The sequence below is a fragment of the Diadema antillarum genome, unplaced genomic scaffold (assembly GCF_040938485.1).
Source record: "Diadema antillarum isolate AM-2024a unplaced genomic scaffold, OU_Dant_1.0 seq00000856_RagTag, whole genome shotgun sequence".
Classification (NCBI taxonomy): domain Eukaryota; kingdom Metazoa; phylum Echinodermata; class Echinoidea; order Diadematoida; family Diadematidae; genus Diadema; species Diadema antillarum.
Genome location: NW_027271727.1, coordinates 68493 through 85174, shown reverse-complemented (window position 1 = coordinate 85174; position 16682 = coordinate 68493). Strand labels below are relative to the sequence as shown.

The 16682-nt window shown below is 37.9% G+C and overlaps 1 protein-coding gene across 1 annotated transcript in view; it reads right to left on the bottom strand.

Moving 5' to 3' along the window:
• LOC139740508 (hyccin-like) overlaps nucleotides 1-16682 on the bottom strand; it is a 71968-nt gene that overhangs the window by 15442 nt on the left and 39844 nt on the right. The window lies entirely within an intron of this gene.

The window sequence follows — 16682 nt, the reverse complement described above, 5'->3', positions numbered from 1 at the left end:
TGTCTGCTCCTTGAAACAAGGCCATTAATTTGAACGGCAAGCACTGATGAGACTGTATGGGAACTTGTCTCGTACAATTTTGCTGCATTATGACTTGATCGGGGCAGAAAGTGGGAAAGTTCCGAAAAGGAATTTGGCCAGTCACAAACAATCACTCACATTGTGTGCGTGACCTAAAAAATGGCTTCCATTTTAGTTGTGTGGGATGGCACTACGACTAAAGGGTAAACATAGATTTGACTGTTAAATTGATATATATAGCATGTATGTTATACAGAGAAAGTGACATCCACAGAGAAAGAGATAGAGAGAAGAGAATGCCCTATTTGTGCTAGTTTTATTTCCAGGCTTTGGACTTTTGGTTTTCTTTTCAGATCCACCAATGACTTTGTTTTTTCCTATCCACCCTTGAAAATGTTGACCTGTATGTGGACTTTGCTACTTTTGTATTTCCACAAACTGAATGATCTCTTTCAAAATGTACTTTTACTTCTGTTGTTATTTGCTTGCATATCTTTTCATATCGGAACAGAATTAGAAACGAAACTCACACAAAAACATCACCAGTGATAACATACTGCTTTGTGTGGCACAATGGCCAACATCACAGTACAACAGTATCAGTGGACACAGCTTGGAAAGAAAAAAACTATGATGAAGTATATACTTCATTCTAAACTAAATGTGATCAAATTATAATAATAATCTGTGCAGTGATCATGAAAAAAAGGATGTGGCCTAAGAAAACAACAAAAACCAAACACTAATGCAGCAGAATCTGAATTCCTAGAAAAAAAAAATCAAATTGCTTTATTTTTTTATTCCAAGGGGAAGAAGAGAATTTTATAGTCTGATTTAGGCAGCTACATACATCAGCTTTCTCTCCCACAATAATTGCACACGTTAATGTAGACAGAAAATTTAAACTCCAGTAGGCAGTCACATCATACTGTCAAGCAAAACACTTTAATAGCTGGTGTGAGTGATCCATTTCGAGAATCAAGGGAGTAATTGCTCTTTTTACTGTCTTGAAAGAGCATGAAAGCACAAATGCTATTTAATGCCTCGCTAAAATACCGCTAATGGCAGCACCAAGGGTAGGTCTTTCTGCAGATCTAAATGCCAGATTCCCTGCCTCGATTTCAATACAACTACAATCATCATAATACGGGTTGTTCAAAAGATGTGTATATATAATTGTAATGCATGTATAGCCTCAGCTCTTATTCTTATTTCAAGGTTGATGCAATGTAATGTCCTGTGTGCTATCCATCTTGACCTTTTGAGCTGCACACTTGGGTAGTGCAAGAAAGTAATATCAGCAAACAGACAAACATACGTATATGTACAAAGATACACAAAACAGCCTCAGCAAGGCATCTCAAGATTGGTTTCTCAGGCAAGGCAGTTAGACATAACATCAGGCTTTGGGAAATGCACAATGCAAATAAGATGAACTTAAAGTGCACTTTGGGGGAACTTGGAAACTAGCACCGGACGACACTGCTTAACATTTGGGTTGCTCAATTCAAGATATCTATTAAAGAACTTTGCTTATTGAGCCCTGTGATGATGCTTAAATTCATAAATGACTAAAACACACACACACACACACACACACGCACACAACCTTTTGCTGTCATTGTAAAAAAATGTATGATGTTAATATCAAATAACCATACTAGCAAACCATTGACTAACTTTTTCATTTAAACACTTTGGTCTACAGGAAATATTAAGCACGGCGAATCATGCCAATCGCTGATTTTTACATTTTTAAAAGCATTCAGTTTCAACCATTTTTTGCCCTTTTGATAACATACATGTATGTATACTCAATATCAATGGTTCTGGTATGTATAGAACCATGCACCTCAAATGTTTCAAGCTGAAAACATTGTTTTACAACAGTGCTTTTAAGTAGTGGAATATATAGATGGAATGAAATATATAAATATGTTAGCTTACAGCACATGAGGGTAATATCACTACACTACCATACATCAAAACTGTCTCTAGAGTGCAATAAACATTTCCATCCGCACAGTCGCTTTCAGCCACGCTTGAAATGATGTTAATGTTGCTTGGCAGCGCCACATTTCTCTGTCTACACACCAGTGATTTTGGAAGAGGCTTTCAGCTGTCAGGGAACAGCGTAAAACTCAAAAGAGATAATCAGTAGGCAACATGAAGATCTTTCATGTGGTGACAACTCTAAACTTTAGAGGTATGCATTGCAGTTGTCATGACAAACACATCATCTTCATTCATCTCATTATCATAACAAGTCATATATCATCCAACGTTGACCTTCTTGAGTGTGTACTGTAAAACCAGAAATATCCCTTCGCATTTTAATTTCTTGAATTTTGTGCAAGCCAACATTTGCAAAATTAAAATGCATGAAAAAGTTCTTGTCTACATTATACTGCATTGGATGCCAGTGGCGATTCGCGAAAATTTCATGCCACAAATTTTTTCTTGTTTCACAGTATACTAGTATGTTCAAGTCTGCGTGTGAATATTTCACACAGCGACTGGTCTACTTCTATTTCTCTCAGTTACAAGCTGTACAGCACCAAAGACTTCATTGTGACATGATAATGGAGACATCTAAAGGAAAGAAACAAAAAGTGGGAGGAGGAGAAGAGACCGCACAGGGTAGGCCCTACAGGATTCAACTTTGACACAGAGACTGAGACAAACAGACATACAGAGTGACAGACTTACTGACAAGCAGACATGTGGGAAAAGATAAAAGATGACAGACAGACAGACGGACAAGAGATGCAAGACGGAGAGAGACTGATGACTTTACAAACCAACATACAGACAGACTGACAGACAAGATAGACACACAAGAACAGAAAGACATACAGCCATAATAAGGGGAGACAGACAAAACAGACATACAGAGAGGGAGATAGAAATAGAGAGAGAAAGAAGGGAGGGGGGACAGAATAAGGCTCATATGATTAGGAGTGCATGCTATGCCTCGCAGCTGGGCCAAAATGTAAATACAGACGTGTAAACATAATGAAACATCGTCTGCGGGGCTGAGACTCCACTGCCAGAGAATGAAATGTGCCCATACCTCTACAGACACAGGGCCAGGAGAGATATGTACGCAGCAAGATAATAATTTCTAGCTTTAAACACAGCAGTCAGCAATTGTTCTTCTGCTATATAGTATTTCCTGCAAAGACTTCAAAATTTTTACCACTGCCTTGCTTCAAGCAGAATAATCATGTATAAGCTGTCATTTTCATTTACAGATATTTTTGCGAATGAGGAGAATTATCATCAGTAATATGTGTTTCTTGCATGAATTGATTGATACAATCTCTGCTTTCATAATAATCCTGACTATTCCTGATTATCCAAAATATTTTATCACTGCAGCTACATCCTACTTCCTTAAAATCATGGTTAATGTTTGAATCTAATTGAGACGTTAGCATCATAAATGCCCTTTTTTTACATAAAAGTTAATGGATAATACTGTGTAATAGTTCTACTCATTGACAAAACTTTTGCTTCTTTTGCATTCCCCTTCCACACACCATACACATACAATATAGACACACATAGACAAACACACACACCATACAACAGACTACAGCATACAGCATACATTTAAGCGCTACAGTGTATATGAATTCGTCATATAATAATAATGATAAACTATTATTATTATTATTATCATTATTCTTATTCTTATCATTATCATCATTACAATTATTATCATTATCATTATAATCATTATTATCATTATTATTATCATTATCATTATCATTATTATTATCATTATTATCATTATTATTATTATCATTATCATTACTATTACTATTATTTTTATTAAGTAAACAGCAGTATTGACCACTTCAGGGAGTTATGTCCCATAAAAATCGAAAATTTTTGCTTTTAATGGGAACAAAGACAAGGCCTTACTCAAGTTCCTGTATCAATATGAAGTCCATAATAGTCTTGCAACTCAAGGGACAGCATTTACCAGCTGTCTGCAAGATTACTGTATGGAATCCAAGCAGGCTTTGTGGAGAATCAACAATGCTCCGACAGGTAATGGATTCGTAAGTGAAATTATATAGTATCATCCATACCAGTCTACATCTGCCACGATAAAAGTACGAGCAACCTTCGAGTCGATAGGTGAGACGCGAAGAAAAAGCCTCAGTTCAAAAGGGATATGTTTGATAAATGCTGAATTCCAGCATGCCCAAAGGCAACACTATCATGCACAATCACTGTTGGTTTTGCTTCACAGCACTGCAAGAGTTAAAGGTGAATAAACACACATGATGTTTCATTGCACTTTAGAGGGGAATCTATCCATTGGCCCGAAAGTTCCAGAAAGCTCACAGTTGTCTACAGAAAGGGCACTAGATCAAATTTGACTATACAGAGAAAAAAACAGTCACGATTTAATATGAAAGAGAGGACATTTGACGGTGCTGAAACTTCTGGTGCACTCACACACACAGACACAGACACCCACACACAAACAACCAAACACATACACCATGTTAAAGCAAAGATGCCAAGAAGAGTTTCCAACTTCACATCCAAAGCCATTAGAAGAAAAGGCAAAACAACAACAATAAAGAGCTAGTGCTTGCCATTTTCACCAGTATAAACCATTTTGAGCACCTCTTTCTATCCCGTAAGTTCATATGACTTACCTGCTTGGCTGGAAAAGTTTCAGCAAACTGTATCTCCTGATCAAATGCATGTCACATCACATTTAAAAAACAAACAAAGCAAGTTTACTTTCAAACATTTGTTCAAGAACAATACCAAAGTTCCTACATTTTTCAAACATTTACGGGTAAGCTACCGATTTTCCCCCATCTAGTTTGTAAGCACGTAAATTCATAAGCTTTAAAAAAAAAATTTAAAAAAGATCATTTGATTCCAAACAAAGTCTGCCCGAGAAGAAACACATAACTTAATACACATTCATTGAAATGCATACTGTATACACCATATATTTAGCAAAGTCTAATTTTTCGCGAATTGGGACTTCCCGGCAATTTTGCTGGTGATTAAAGGGACTGTACAGTAGTGGTTGAGGTGGAGATTCATGTTTTGACCATTCTTAAGTGAGATAATGAGAAACCTCTTATGAAATATGAAAGAGCATGTATTGTAATTCTAAGAAGGATTCAACGTTTATTTGATGAAAATTGGTTTTCAAACGGCTGAGATATCCAAAAAGTGAAAATAATAAAAGGCGACAGGTCACAACTTTATTAGGATCTCTTTGTTTCACCTTGTTTTTGGATATCTCAGTCATTTCAAAACTGATTTTCATCAAGTAAACTTTCGATACCCATTAGAATTGCATGCTCTTTGACATTTCATAGAGTGGTTTCTGAATATCTCGCAAAACGTTAAAAGCTAAATCCTCACCTTGACTGTACACAGAATTGTACACACCCTTTAAATTTGCGACTGTGAAGTACAGAACTGAACGGAGAAATGTACAGATGCATGTCACATTCTTGTCAGAATGAGAATTCATATTTTCGCGTGTTTTCAAATTCATGAATAGAACCTGACTTGCGAAATTCGCGAAAATAAAAAAATGAAATATTCGGCGTATACGGTATCATACAAACAGGAAAGGAGGAATCAAAGGTATGACAGAATCTCAATGCAAGTTTAATACAAGTTGTCAACTAAGTGTGAAGTTGGTTTAGTTGCAAACGATTAACAAATTGTCCTTCGTCGATGTAGACAGGCCCTGATTATTCAGTGTTTTGATAGCAGCTTTATTAGTAGTCTTGAGGATTTACACATCTGTCTAGTAATCAGAAGATCATTGGTTTGAGTCAAACCCAAATATAAGTATGCCCATGAGTTTTTATCATGGCTATTATTAAAACACTGAATAATCAGTGCTTATTTATGTCGATAAAAAAATGGTGATTTGTCAATCAGTCGCAATAAAATATACAGTGTTTTCACACATTGATAAATAGTAATTTGTCAATCAGTTGCAATGAAATGGAAAGTGTTTTCGCATGTTGATAAATGGTAATTTGTCAATCAGTTGCAATAAAATGTAAAGTGTTTTCACACATTGATAAGTGGTAATTTGTCAATCAGTTGCAATGAAATGTGAAGTGTTTTCACATAGAATCAAGCCATTAATACAACAGATGTGGCTGTCTAGCTCTGAAATGTAAATCTACATTTGTTCACATAAAAAAAAAAAGCTGTCTTAAACAAAATATTGCAGCATACATGGGGGAGGAGGGGGGGGGGGGGGGGTCTGTGGGAAAAACTGCAAGAGTCAGCCAAGAATGGCTTTACCGTATCAAACCTAGACAAAAAACGGAAGAGCAACAATTCAACAATCCTCTTGATCTAGACTTCACTGCCGACAGGAATATAAAGTCGCTTCCTTTTTCTTTCTTTGAAGTACCACTTCAAAGAAAATATCCCCTGGCTATAAAAGAAAAAAAAAAGATAGCACAGGGAATGGAAATCTTGCTGACAAGCAATGCCTCGGAACGAAATTTCATGATACAATGTAACTCAAAGGAAAACTGCTCAGAGAAATACTTCATAAAAAAACAAGAACAAATAAACATTTTGCCTACTTCCCATGAATATCATACCAAGACAAATCCACTCATTTCACCTGTTCAAGAATTGATGACAACTCTATAGACTTGTTTTGTGGTAATTCTTGTGTACCACTGAGTCCTATGATTCAGAGGATTCACAAGTTGATAGTTTCACAATCGTTACGTCAACCTTCTGCCAAAATTACATCTTGAAGATATTACAATATCAAATAGTCTGAGTGATAGCTACTAGGCACCAATTTAGGATAATATATAATTGCAGACAGGAGCTGACATGCTTAGTTATTGCAGCATGAACACGACACGATTGTTATCATTCCTATCATCACCATCATCACCATTACCATCATCAACATCATCACTATCACCACGTTTAATTTCATTAGAGGAAACCCAAACCCAAAGAGAAATGTGGATTGAGTTAAAGCAGCAACATTAGTAGAAAACATCAGTGAAAGTTTGAGGAAAATTGGACAATTGATGCAAAAGTTATGAATTTCTAAAGTTTTGGTGTTGAAACCACTGGATTAGGAGACTACTAGAGGTTATGACATCATGTGTGGACAACAATATAAAGAAAATATAAAGGGAATTCCACAAAAATTCACATTTCTAGCATAATGAAAGAGCACTTGACTAACTGCCTTCAAAAAGCAGTATGTCAGTATCAAGTTGATAATATGTGTAATTTTCATGAAAAAGGAATTTTTGTGGAATTCCCTTTATATTTTCTTCATATTTCCACCAGAAAAAGACACAAACTGTCTCACTTCACATGAGAAATCCGCCACTGTATGATCCGAGGTATTTCGTGACAAAGATTCACACTCATATCTGGCATGCGCATCTTGTGCGCAGTTTGAATTACCAACCTACATGGCGTATACCAATGCATTTTGCAATGTATTTTGCAGTGTATTTGCATAATTTATATTGCAAAATTCTGTGCAAAATACTGAGGTATTTTATTGTCAATGTGAATGGAAGTATTGACAACCCTTCCTATTTGTAAAGTTTTCAAAAAAGACCAACAAAAAAAAAAAAACCCAGAGTTATCATTTACTCTAACACTTGATATTACTCTCACACTTGAGACACGAAACATTTAATCCAAAAAGTGGATAATTCAAGCGATGCATCCTTGTCGGAAGACAGACTAGGGAAAAAAAAACAGGAATGTTTGAAAAGTAAGGTAATCCATTTGCACTATATTCTGCTGCCATGCATAACACTGCAGGGTGGAATGACAAGCAACTAAAAGCATGGTTGAGGCAAATGTCAGACTTGAGGTATAATTCCGTCTTGACATTAAACGGCTTCGATGTTATTCAAATCTCAGCAAAGCCTGGAAAGACATTCTCTGATCTACCAGTCCTGCGTGGTGCATTGCTGAAGGCCAAAATAGAGGCTTAGGTTGTCTTCATCTACATACATTTGTCGATACATGAAGACAATAACAAGATGGGAAAAGCATCATCATTTACAAAGGAACCACCCCCAAACCATGTCCATGTACTTCACATTAAAGGACAAGTTCACCCTCATATGCATGTAAATTGAGAGAATGCAGTAATATTAGTAGAACATCATCAGCCTATACCAAAACAAAAAACATCATGTATAGTCGACAAAGAAGTGATTATACAGATATATATTAAGATGTACTTCATATAGTTTGGTGCTTTCTTCTTTTTTTTTTTCTTAAAGGGCACTATTTCTTAAGCAAAGACTCCACAATCACTTCAACTAACAGAGGATCACGAATGATCATCTTGTAGAAACCAAAGTAACTCCCAAGCACACATCTTCAGGGGACACACTGGTTTCATATCAAGATGATCATGATAATGATGCTTCAGTTTTCACCCACCAAACCTCTGTGGTGCTAATGGTGCTATCCCAGAGGGCCATGCAATGATCATTACCACTACCAATGAGCTTTACCTAGAAACACATCACTCATCTACACACTGGGGTCCTGAGGGGCAGCATGGTTTCAAACTGTCCTTTCAGAGGGTGTCTGCACTGGGCGGGGAATTGATCTCGGAGTCCTGTGTACAAGAATCACAAGCCTTATCCACTAGACCATCATGCCATTGAGTGACTTCATAGAGTATCTATGAAAGAGCTATACAATGTGCCAACCCCTTGCATCTTTAACATGTTGAAAACAGGCTGATTTTGCTACAACATGCATTTCCCAAAGACACCTGCCTGGGCATACTTGAGACTAAATTTCAATGGGTTAATACACACAGAGAGTGTGCTTCAAATTGTCATTCAGTAGGTGTGAGACATGGGTATGCTACAATGAACATGACCACAGACAATGTCTAGGTAGACAGTCTGTCAAATGTTGTGGAGCAAGCTTTTCGTCAAGAGCTCATGCCGCCAAGTATATTCGGGTTAGTTTTGTTGTTATCGTCGATTTATCCCTTCTCTTCTAAGCCTGCTCAAATGCCACTGAGAGCAAGAGATGATACATAAAGTTTTCAGTTTTTTATCCTTCATTCATTCCTTCATCATAACATCATGGGGATGAGTTATGCACAGTGTACAGTCACTGTGATTCAGATTCGAATTTGAACTTGAACTTGAAAGTTAAGGTCTATTTGAAAATCTCTCCAAGATTACCAAATCTTTTTTTAGTTTCTCTCTATTTTCCTCAAGAAGTAGTTTCTCTTCACCTCGCCCCCTCTTTCTCATCCATCTTCCCACCTCCAAACAAAAAAAAAAAAAAAAAAGAAGAAGAAGAAAGGGGAAAGGGGAAAGAGACCCGACACCTTCAAGATACAAAAACAACAGATCCATAAGTGAAGGAGGGGGCAGGTAGGAGGCTTTTCCCAGACAAGATGGAGGATTGCTATGAATTCAAACACTCGAGAGAACAAAATGACCCTTATTCTGGCACTTTGATATATTTTTTCTGCACTTGATTATCCCACTATGGTGCCAGAGCGGAGTGAAGAAGATCTATCTTTACCCTGCTTCACTGAAAATAGAAGAGAGCACAAATTATAAAGTGGAAGAAGGGGTGGGGAGTGGGGGGTGAGGGTGGGGGGTGGGGAGAGTGGAGTGGTGTACCTCTGGGATGGAAGCTCCTTGTTAAAGGGACTGTACAGTACTGGTTGAGGTAGGGATTCATGTTTTGAACATTCCTAAGTGAGATAATGAAAAGCCTCTTATGAAATATGAAAGAGCATGTAATTTTAAGGATTCAACGTTTATTTGATGAAAATTGGTTTTCAAATGGCTGAGATATCCAAAAAAGTGCTAATAATAAAAGGCGACATGCCCCAACTTTATTAGTATCTCTTTGTTTCACCTTGTTTTTGGATATCTCAGCCATTTCAAAACCCATTTTCATCGAATAAACTTTTGATACCCCTTAGAACCGCATGCTCTTTGACATCTCATAGAGTGGTTTCTGAATATCTCACAAAACGTTAAAAGCTAAATCTTCACATCGACCAGAACTGTACACACCCTTTAATGTCCTCTCGATAAATTAACCTAGAAGATGAGTGCAATGCAAAGACACTTTTCAGTGTTTACCAGGCATTTTTGTTGATACCATCTGGTCAGAAAATGGGTGAAAAGGTAATCCTTCCAAGATAGGGATAATATAAACATATATTCACATACATTGGATGAACAGTGCACATCCTAAAAATGAGATATATATTGATGAAATTCTTCAGATCCCACAAGATGCAGTTCACTGCATGCATCTATTTCATCATCTGTTTCACCATGGATCTGTCTTATAATCTGTTTCATCACCCGTTTCCATCATCGTCAACCTGCACAGAGCAATGCGAGTCTCTATGGTGACGAGTTCATCAGAACTGGATTTCTTTTTTTTTATGAAAAGGAGGCTATGGCATTTCAAAGCTTCACACATTTTCATCAAACAGTAATTTTGGCTGCTACTGCACACAAAAATTAAGGGGATCGTATGATTTTGTTTCAGATGGGGAATCAGGTTTTAACTTTTGCCAGATAATAACAAACCAATAAGGAATATCAAAGAGCATACAATTCTAAGAGGAATTAAAAGTTCACTTGATGAAAATGAAGACAGCGTTTCCTTTAATTTGAATAAGTACTACATATCATTTATTATCTATTCTATTTATAAGTGGTTGCTTTAAATATAATAATTCATTCTACAATTTGCTTATTTTAGGGTTTTGATTTCCACAAAGTCTTCACCATTATGTCCATCTGCTTTTAACCTGATTCACAGAAACTGAATCACACATGGTGTGGAAGAGCCCCTAAAATCCTTTGTTCTACTAGTTTACACCATCATAGTGGGGTTCGCATTTATGTTGCAAACTGTTTGATTTTACAAAGATTGAGTACAATTTTGTTTGCAGTCTCCTTTTAAGAGAAAATGGCACATTGGTACCCACTACAATGTAGCTATTGTGTCAGCACAGTCTCATTCTTATGACAATGAAATTAGTCCTTTCAACAGCATATTCCCACAGCTCTCGTAAATTCTGATTCAACTTTAAAGTGACTCATCCACATGTAGTACCTGTAATCAACAAATTACTCTACTAAAATACTTAGACTATTACCCTCTTCACCTTTAATGTGCTTTGTGCACTAACTGGCACATACACTGGAATGCTTTCTTCGCCAGCTGCCACAGATATTTGCAAACTATAAAATGGCCACTGAAAAGAGATTACCTAATCCCAAATCCCTCCTGCGTTACCATGGCCTTCCTGTTAGAATGAGGTACAATGCTATACTTGAGTGAGCTTGCTAATTTTACAAAATACAAATGTATGTTAAGTCTGGATGGGTTAACTGAATGATGAAGAAAGTAGACAAAGAGAGTTGCTTGGTGCATGCAAATATGTATAAATCTATTCTTTTTCTTTTTATACATCACTGAGGATTTCTTAACGATTTTTGATGTGCACCTAATAAAAAGAATTTCATGAATTTTCATCAAAGTAAGCTCACTTTGGTACCAGTTATGGGTGTCCACTTGAAGATTAGCTCTTGGCTTCTAAAGCACAATGGGCATACTTCAATACACAGGTAGCTTACTATGTACACATCTTGTACAGATAGCAATAATGAGCAGTATCCTGCATGGTCACAGAACAGGATTTCTCCCACATTAAGAATGATAACCGTGGAGTGTAATCCTGTATGTTCCTTTATTCTTACATGCATTAGGGCATACTAACTCTGAATAAAATCAGTCACTCCTATCCATCTGTACAGGGGAGAGCATAGAGAGCAAGAGAAAATCATTCTTGATTCCATGAGCATTCATGTGATATCAAAGGGCATCCCTCCCTGCATCCCGCATCAGCGGAGCTGCCTCAAGGCCAGGCGTAATAGGAGAAGTGGATCGCATCTGACTGGCGGACTGAGTTCCGCATGCAGCTGCCAGTGTAATGGGGCAGAGTGAAAAGGAGCCAAGAGCACTTAGCACACAGGTGCGCCCCCATATCAACAGAGCCCCACCCCCCTTTAACTCCAATCAGAGCTCTATATATGTAGTCTTTTTGCACATGCTTTTTCTTTTCCCTACAACCTGCCATAAATTTGCTGGTATCTTTTTCTTTTAATATCTTTTTAAAAAACATCATTGCCAATTTACAGTATATTGTACCCTCAATTTGATAGAATTATATCAATGGCATGTCGATTCTTTCTTGTATGGTATTTGACGTTAATGCAGGGTCTAGAACATTCTGATAGTGAAACATATCTGCAAATTATACAATTAATGGAAAAATGCATTATGTATCTGTAGTAACATTTGAATGAAGGTATCAATTTGTATTCAATAATATATAGCATCTCAACTTTTCATTACTGTTGCTACTGATGTATCCTCACATCATACTTTATAGTAATCATAAGTTTCTCACCATTATCACCAGTCAGAGATGAATTACAAACTTATTCATTAGATTTTTAGTGACTGCATATTAGCCTAATGATGACTAGACTCCTCAAAGGTTTATTACATGTACCAGTGAAAGGAAATGGTTTTACCTCCATACATGTGTATTGAGTGAATGCAGCAACATTAGTAGAACACATCAGTGAAAGTTTGAGGAAAATCGGACAATCCATTCAAAAGTTATGAATTTTTAATGTTCATAACTTTTGAATGGATTCGGAAAATTTGATTTTTCTCAATCTTTCACAGACGTGTTCTACTAACATTGGTGCATTCACTCAATCAGTGCATGTATTTGAAGGTGAACCTGTCCTTTAAAGGAACACAGTCCTCACAAAATTAAAAAAAAATATGTTGTTGTTGGTACCTCCAATGAACTACTTTCACCAAAAACAAACTGTAAAATCACCAAATAAGCTCGTACATTTTGGTTGAAAAAGTGTGACTCTGCATGGTGAATATGCTAATGAGCAAGTCTTGGCGGAGAGTCATACGTCGTCGATGCACAGCTCTTCCCAGCCGTGCTCTGCTCGTTATCCGTACGCTTCCTAGTTTACCCGGATGCATGAAGACGTCGGTGGCTACTCCGACTCGTATTTGACATTGTTTCTATGTTGTGTGTGTGTTTGTGTGTGTGTGTATGTATTGTGTATTATATTCGCACGTGTGGACGGTACAACTAGATGATAGATCTACGGTAGATACGCGTACGCACCCCGTACGCGGTTTGCCCTTCGCACTTTTCCAGTCTCAAGCGCAGCTGCAGCCCTACCTGTCGCCGCTCATGCATGTTCTATAGTACGTACAGAGTGTACATATTTGTAGGTAGAAACGATTCTACACAGGCCTGCTAGTACTCTACAGGGGCGACCGCATTCAGCGTCGTCTGGTCGGGCTATCTTACATCAGTAGTTTTGCTCGAATCGTGCAGAAAATTTCCCAGGAAAATCCTTTTTTTCCGTCCCAGACCAACAAAAGTATCGTGAAAGGTGAGCTGTATGGCTGGGAAATATCGGTACAACGATGCCGAACATAAGAAACTTAGGGCCTACAAAATCTCGAAATCGTGTTGTGACCTACCTGTGCGTGGACAATTTGTAAAGCGATGTTTTTACGTGGACCGGCAGGCTGTGGCCCTCGGTTATAAACCGAGAAAACTCCTGAAACCAGATGCAATCCTGACCATTTGCTCACATGAGTTATAAAACAGAAACACCTCGAGCATCGACTTCGAAGAGAACCGAGGGAAAAAAGCGTAGAGAGGTAAGGAAAGTGGCTAGCTATGTTTAATTTACCGTGGGCCTGCAGCCGGGGTTGGACTGCAGTACAGTGCCACTGAGCTAGCTGCTGCCAGTGCCGACTGGACATGCACGGCAAAGTGGAGCGAAATCATATCCCTACGACCCCCTGTGTTTACCCTTCCCAGCTCACGTCATATTTTTTTTTTCGAGGAAAGGCGATTATCTGACTACTTACAGAAATATTGAGATACAAACAATATTTTCTTTGAAGAATTCGACTCTCTCATGCACAGGTTATCTTCGGTTTGAATGCCAAAATCGACTGGACGGAGTCGAGTACAGTATGTATACATTGGTATGGTAAGGATTTGCGCGTGAGAGTGGTTTCTACGCTAAGAAGTATGCAACACGGACGGAAGCTAGAAAACGACCGTGCCTATTTGATGTCAAGTTCATGGTATATTTGGTTTAAAAATACATATAAATTTATGTTTACAATATTAATTTTTCGTAAATTATATATATCTAAGCTTGAAATATTTTGTTTGAAATTATAAAACCACAAACTTTCACATTATATGATAAAATTGCAACTAATCATTTGAACACTTAAATTGGTTTTTAGAGGCACGGCTGTCAACTTGGTGAGTAGGGCATGCACTACGTAGCATCTTTTTGCCGGCTCTTTCACGATCGCTTGCAGGAATTATTTTTCAAAAATCGCATAGGAGACAATTTTTGATGTCCAAGCGTATAAATTGGTGAAAGTTTATATTTTTTACTCTTCTTAATTATCAGTACAGTGAAAATCTCAGGACTGCTTCCCTTTAATGCTTGCTCAGACAACATGTCATTTCAGCTAATGGACGTCACACACACACACACACACACACACACACACACACACACATATACAAGAAAATCTGTCATCTCCCAAATCACGGCAAATATGACAGCCTCTGGCTAAAAAAGAAAAAGAAAAAAAAGAGACCAAGTCCATTATCTGTACACAATTCTTCAGTCTAGTTTCTGCTCAACACATTTCATAATCACACAAGCAAGCCTTGACCATCTGTTTATTTCTCACGCTCAAGTGAAAGCAATGGCACTGATATATAATATCATGATTGGTATACGTTTCACGTCAACACATTAGCTCAAATTCCCACTACTCTTAAGAATATCTGAAGTTGGCAGCTATGTTGGCAGCTAACTGTGTGACATTTCACAAAAGATAAAACTGGAATTTAAGTGCACCAAATTTCTGCAGGATCTAGTTTTTGTTCTGTGATTGTTCAGTTTCTTCTTTTCTACACCACTTCCTATGTTCACTGCGAAGCCATATAACTTACTATCTGAACCAAATCCAACACTTTGTTAAGACCATCTTGAGCACAACCTCCTACCCAGCTCTGCAGAAGATCAGTAATCATACGCATTTCAATATAATGCCAAAGCTCATTCTGCATTGATTGATATAGTCCCATCCATACATATTTGTGTATGGTCATTTGCTTTCAGCTTGGAAGCAAAAGAACACACACAAAAAAGAAAACTCATTGCTGCAATTCCACAGGATTTCACCACAGTAGACAGTAACTTGGCATTGAAATTAAACTCTGGACTTCTGCAGTAGTCATATTCTTGTCATGCCTAAAACTATGCAAGTCTATGTCAGCATAACTTCCCGATCTTTTGCCAGTTTGATCGTGGCTAGAGTGCCACCATGCCCCTTCCTAATGGATTGAGTCACACTGCTACACTTGATTATGCTTGCTATTCTAACACGAGGTCAAGTGTGGATGAATTTCTACTGAATACTGATGAAAGAGCGTGACAAGTAAAGCTAGGTGAATGGGCAAATTTAAAAGGGTCAAAGAACCTGTCCAATGCAATATGCCTGTTGCTTGTGTAGATTCATGATACCCTGATCACCACTTACGCGGCCGAAAGAATCTAAATATTCACTATATAATTTGTAGTAATTTTTCCACCATTTCTCTTCAGATTCCTTGGATATGCCAACAAAAACCTTCCAAACATGAACTTGCATGGTTTCAATGTTACCAATGTGATTAACCAAAAAACACTGCATGGAAACACACTAGTCATGCTCAGTCTAGGGGAAGGTGCATTTCCATGCCTTTAGTATACAAATGATGCACAGGATAGAGTGTGTTAGTGTAGGCGTGGTGCACTCGAGGGTATTTACAATTGTGAAACATGCACGAGGCGAAGCCGAGTGCATGTTGCACTACATTGTAAATACCCGAGAGTGAGCTACGCCTCCACTAACGCCACGAAATAATCCTGTGCATCATTTGTTTTATAAAATGGGTCGAAAATTCGAAAACTAACATCATTTTTCAGCGTTTTTCACGTACCTTTGTGGGTCAAGACGTCCGAAGATGTTCGTCCCAAACATTTACGCACGTCGCACTCGCGGAAGTCCCGCACATACAGTATAAGTATAATGGGGGGTTGGGTTTCCGGACACTTAAGTTCCCGCATGAAAACTTACTTATTTTACATAGAATATGCACCCTTTACCTTAAAGACTTGATATAGACTCCTCATATAGGCCTACTAGACAACATACTCTGAAAACGGCGTGAGAATTAACCTGCTAAATCATTGGATTTGCTCTTCAAAGTGACTCCATGTACGCGTCCGGTCCCATAACGCTTGGTCTACTGTACTGTACAAAGTGTACGTATAGTAGAGTATACGTACGTACGCCACACATGTTATGCACAAGGGAAGACAGGCCGGCCGGCCGGCAGCCCGAACTAGAAATTGTTTACAGGATTGACAGCGCGTATGCATGCAATTCATCAAAGGAGCCGCCGCGCGCACAGACGATCGGCAATCTACCATAGGATTACA